Below are 6044 nucleotides of genomic sequence, written 5' to 3' on the forward strand. Positions count from 1 at the left end.
AAATTTTTATTTTTTATTTTTTTCCCGAGACAGAGTCTCGGTCTGTCGCCAGGCTGAAGTGCAGTGGTGCAATCTCAGCTCACTGCAACCTCCGCCTCCCGGGTTCAAGCGATTCTCCTGCCTTAGCATCCTGAGTAGCTGGGACTACAGGCACACGCTACCACGCCCAGCTAATTTTTGTATTTTTAGTAGTAGAGATGGGGTTTCACCATGTTGGCCAGGATGGTTTCGATCTCTTGACATCGTGATCCGCCCACCTCAGCCTCCCAAAGTGCTGGGATTACAGGCACGAGCCACCGTGCCCAGCCTAAGAGCTTTTATTATGCCAATTTTAAAATGTATATAAAAGTGGAGAGAATAATTTAATGAATCCCCATATACCCATCACTCAGCTTCAATAATTGTCAAGACATGGCCAATCACATTTCAGCTACACTCCCCACTACCTCTAACTACCCCCTCCCAATTATTTTGAAATATACCCCAGATATATCACTAGTAAATATTTTTGTATGCATCTCTAAAAGATAAGAACTCTTTAAAAAAATCTATTGCTGTCATCACACCAAAAAAATTAACAATAAATCCATAAAATCAAATATCCTCTCAGCATTCAAATTTTTCCAATTATCTCAATTTTTTTCTTTCTATAACAGTTTTTTCAAATCAATATCTAAACAGGGTCCACACATTATATTTGATTTCTGTGAAGCTTGTTAATTCTCTTTTAATTTATTGGACCCATTTCCCTTCCTCCATCCCATACAATTTATTTGCTGATAAAACTAGGTCATTTTCTTATAGAACTGCCTATGTTTTGGATGTTGCTGATTGTATCCTTGTGGTGTTATTTCACATGTTCTTTTGTCCCCTGTATTACCGGTAAACTGTTGGGTAATTCTACATATATAATCAGATTGAGGTTTGATTTTTTTGTCAAGAACATTGCGTAGGTAGTGGTATGTACTTCGTACTGTATGTATCACAAGAAGCAACACATACTGTGATTATTTCTCTTTAGGAGATGTTGAGATTGATCAGTGGACTCAGCTGGTGTCAGCCATTATAAAATTTCCCATCAGTTTATTACTTCATATTTTGAGCACCTTAGTTATCACTGCCTAGATCTCTTATTTATTTTATTCTATTTTTAATTTTTTTGGAGATAGGGTCTCACTCTGTCACCCAGGCTGGAGTGCAGTAACATGATCTTGGCTCACTATAGCTTAAACCTCCTGGGCTCAAGTGATCCTCCTCAACCTCATGGTCTCAAGCTATCCTCCCACCTCAGCTTCCTGAGTAGCTAGGACTACAGGCATGAACCACCAGGCCTGGCTAATTTTTGTATTTTTTGTAGAGAGGAAGTCTCACTATCTTCCCCAGGATGGGCTTGAACTCCTGGACTCAAACAGTCCTCCCACCTCTGCCTCCTAAAATGTTGGGATTACTGGTGTGAGCCACCGTACCCAGCTAGATCTATTTCATTTGTGGTTACAAAATAACAGTGTTCTAGGTTAGTTATTTGTTCGTGAGTGAATAATTTATTTCTATATGTATATAGAGATATATAGATATATTTTAGAGATGGGGTCTCACTATGTTGCCCAGGCTGGTTTTGAACTCCTGGGCTCAAGCGACCCTCCTGCCTCAGCCTCCCAAAGTGCTGGGATTACAGGCATGAACTGTCATGCCTGGCTAGAATGAGTCATTTATAAACATGAATTTATTTTAGAAAAAAAGAACATTTCTTCATCACCTATTTGATGATACAGTTAGATACAGTTACTTTTAGATACAGTTAGAACAGGAAGGGCAGGATATGAAAATTTGCATGAATTGGATAAATTTTTCAAAAAACAATTTACTAAAATGTACTCAAGAAATGCAAAATCTGAATAAAATCTAAAGATTTTTTTTCTTTTTTCTTTTTTTTTTGAGGCGGAGTCTTGCTCTGTCGCCTAGGCTGGAGTGCAGTGGCACAGTCTTGGCTCACTGCAACCTCTGCCTCCCAGGTTCAAGCGATTCTCCTGCCTCAGCCTCCTGAGTAGCTGGGATATCAGGTGCATGCCACCACGCCCAGCTAATTTTTATATTTTTAGTAGAGACGGGGTTTCACCATGTTGGTCAGGCTATTCTCAAACTCCTGACCTCGTGATCCGCCCGCCTTGGCCTCCAAAAGTGCTGGGATTACAGGCGTGAGCCACTGTACCTGGCCTAAAGATTCTTATATCTATTAAATAAATCAAATGTACAATTTAAAGTCTCCCATAAAGAAAACTCCAGGCACAGATGGCTTTAATGTTGAATTCTTCCAAACATTTAAAAAGAAATAATGCCATTCTTATTTATAGTTTCCAAAGAATAGGAACAGCAGAAACACTCCCAAACTCATTTTATGAGACCATTATAACATTAATATCCAAGCCTAACAAGGTCATTACAAGAGGAAAATTAAAGGCTAATATCACTATGAACACAAGACTTCAAAATCCTAGAAAGGCCAGGCGAGGTGGCTCACACCTGTAATCCCAACACTTTGGGAGGTCGAGGTGGGTGGATCACCTGAGGTCAGGAGTGTGAGACCAGCCTGGCCAACATGGTGAACCCCGTCTCTACTAAAAATACAAAAATTAGCTGGGTTTGGTGGCGGACGCCTGTAATCCCAGCTACTTGGGAAGCTGAGGTAAGAGAATCGCTTGAATCTGGGAGGCAGAGACTGCAGTGAGCTGAGATCGTACCACTACACCCCAGCCTGGGTGACAGAATGAGACTCTGGCTCAAAAAAAAAAAAAAAAGAAAAAATGTTACAAATGAAATGCAGCAATATGTAAAAAGACAATACATTATGGCCACATAGAATTCTCATTTCAGGAATGCAGGACTGGTTTAACACTTCAAAATAAATCAAGGCTGGGTGTGGTGGTTCATGCCTATAATCCCAACACTTTGGTAAGCTGAGATGGCAGGATCATTTGAGCTCAGGAGTTGGAGACCAGCCTGGGCAACATAGCAAGACCCCATCTCTATAAAAAAATTTAAAAATTACCTGGGCATGGTAGCACACACTTGTGGTCCCTGCTACTCGGGAGGCCTAGGTGAGATGATTGCTTGAGCCTAAAAGGTTGAGGCTGCTGTGAACTGTGGTTGTGCTACTACACTCCAGCCTGAACAACACAGTGACACCCTGTCTTTAAAAAAAAGAAGGAAAGAAAAGAAAAACTCAGTCAATATTGTGGAGAAAAGGTAATAATAATATTGTGTGATCTCACTAATGTGGGGAATCTCTTTCTTTTAATTGCAGCATCATTCACAATGGCCATTATTCACTTCGGTTATGAAAAAAACCTAAGTGTCAGTTGATAGACAAAGGAATAAAAAATAATACAATGAAATATTGTTTAGGAATCTAAACAATCTAAAATAACCCCAACATGTAATATACAGAGATAAAGAACACAACAGTGATTACAGTGTAGGGACTGGGGATGGGAAAGGAAACTGGGAGATGCAGGTCAGAGGATACAAAGTAGCATATATATTTTTCTTAAGGGCTAAATAATATTTCATTATATTATTATTTTTTAATTTATTTATAAACCTCCATACTGTCTTCCATAATGGCTATCCCAATCTACATTTCTACCAACAGTGTACCTCTTATAAAGATGCATATATGTAGGATCAACAATGTAAGGACTATAGGTAATATTAATACAATTCCCCACGTTAGTGAGATCACACAATATTTTTCTGTGTCTGGCTTATTTCACTTTGCATAATGTCCTCCAGGCTTATCCACATTGTGGCATTTGCCCTTAAGAAAGAAAGAGGTACAATTGTGCTATATTTGGGATTCATGGTAGATGAGTAGATTTTTAGCTGCTCTTGAAACAATAGAAAAAAAAGGGTAACTGCAAAATGATGGATATGTTAATTTGCTTCACTATAGTAACCTTTTTACTATGTGTATTTATCCCATAACATCATGTTGTGTGCCTTAAATACACAACATAAAAAACCCATCAGTGTATTTTGCCTCATTAACAGAATAAAGGAAAAGGCCATATTATCATTTAGTAGATGCAGAAAAGGCATTTAATTAAGCAATTACCTATGATAAAAAATATGGACTCAAAGTTAGAAGGAAACTTCTGCAATCTGATAAAAGGTATCTACAAAAAGCCTACAGCTAGCATTGTATTAATGGTGAAACAGTGAGCACATTTGGAATGAAACCAGGAAGTCTATTCTAACTGCTTCTATTCAACATTGTACTGGAGGCTTTAGCCAGTGTGTTATTAAACTTGAATTTTGCCAATCTGATAGGTGAGAAATGGTATCTGAGTATGACTTTAATTTGCATCTCTTTTATTACCAGTGAGGGTGAATATCTTTTCATAAGCTTAAGGAACATCTGCATTTTTTTTTTCTTAAAATGTGTGTTCATTTCTCTTTCCCATTTGTTTCTATGAGGGTAGGTGGCCCTTTTGTTTTCTATTTTAAAAAAAAATACTTAAAGGAAATTAAACCTTTTTCTGCGATACAGGTTCCAAATATATTTTCCCAATTTGTCATTTGTCTTTTTCCTTGACTTATGATGTATTTTGGCATGCAGTTTTCTCTTTCCCTTTTATGTGGTCCAATTTAGTAATATTTTTCCCTTCTTGCTTATGGATTTTGAGTCCTAGTTAGGAAGATTTTTTGCACTCCCAAGCTATAAAACAATTTACCTATGTTTTCTTCTAGACTTGTATAGTTTAATTTTTTACTTCTAAATCTCTGCTTTATCTGGAATTTATCAGATCCCTTTTTATCTTTTTCTATCTAGCTAACCAGTTACATAATTACCATTTACTAAAAAGTCAATCTTTCCTCCATTGTATTGAGATGTTACCTTTATCATATGCCAAATTTCCATATGCAAGTGGGTTCATTTCTAGATGTTATGCTCATGTGCCAGTACTCCACTTTAAATTATTGAGGCTTTATATTTTTCAAAAAAACAAACTTTATCTTATTTATCTTTTTCAGATGGAAATATAGGAGAATGGTTTATTATTTTAATAGGATGGATTTCTCTAAGGAGCAACATACCATTGCTAGAGTAGGTAGCTAGTCAGACATGAGCAGGCAGGGGAGGGCCTCACCCCCAGGAATGTCAGGTGTCCATCAGGTGATGGTCAAGTGGTTGATATCTGTCTCTCTAAAATGATAATTGGTCACAGCCAGTGCCAGGGAAAGGCAGTCTCCTAATACATAGAAAACACCTGGAGCTGGTGATCAGCAGCTTCCTGATAAGATCTCAGGAGTTGGGCAAGTGGACTCACGCATGTGCACTAAGAGGCAAAATGGTGGAGTTTAACCAGTATATGACTTTCCAGTATATGACTAGTATGTGACTAACCAGTATATGACTTTCCTTACTTGACTGGTAAGGGGAAAATGCCTCAAATGAGCATGTGCACAACTTCAGTAAACACACAGTGCATGCAACCCCTCCCAAGTGCTGGCAGGCCACTATGCATGTGGACAGCCCACCCCAAGGGAAGAATCAAGGGAAAAGAAACACAAACCCCGGGAACCATGCCAATGTATAAATCCCCATATCAAGGGCCAAATAGGGCACTTGAATCTCTCAGGTTGCCCCCTTGGCCCTCTTTCAAGTGTACTTTGCTTCCTTTCACTCCTGCTCTAAAACTTTTTAATAAACTCTCACTCCTGCTCTAAAATTTGCCTTGTTCTCTCCCTCTGCTTTGAACTGACTTCTGCCCCTTGGCCAAATTCTATCCTCCAACGAGGCTAGGATTGAGTTTGCTGCAAACCCATACAGATTTTCAGCTGGTAACACCATAAAGAAAAAAAAAAATTAATAATTTTGACTGCATCAATATTTAAAAGTTTAGTATCACAAAAGACACCATAAACAAGGTTTAAAATCAAGGATATAAGGAGATATTTGACACATATATAATATACAGATACTCCAAAATATATAACGACTTCTACAAATCAAAATGAAAATGAGCCACCACGCCCGCCGTCTG

Source organism: Mandrillus leucophaeus, unplaced genomic scaffold (assembly GCF_000951045.1).
Source record: "Mandrillus leucophaeus isolate KB7577 unplaced genomic scaffold, Mleu.le_1.0 Scaffold666, whole genome shotgun sequence".
Classification (NCBI taxonomy): domain Eukaryota; kingdom Metazoa; phylum Chordata; class Mammalia; order Primates; family Cercopithecidae; genus Mandrillus; species Mandrillus leucophaeus.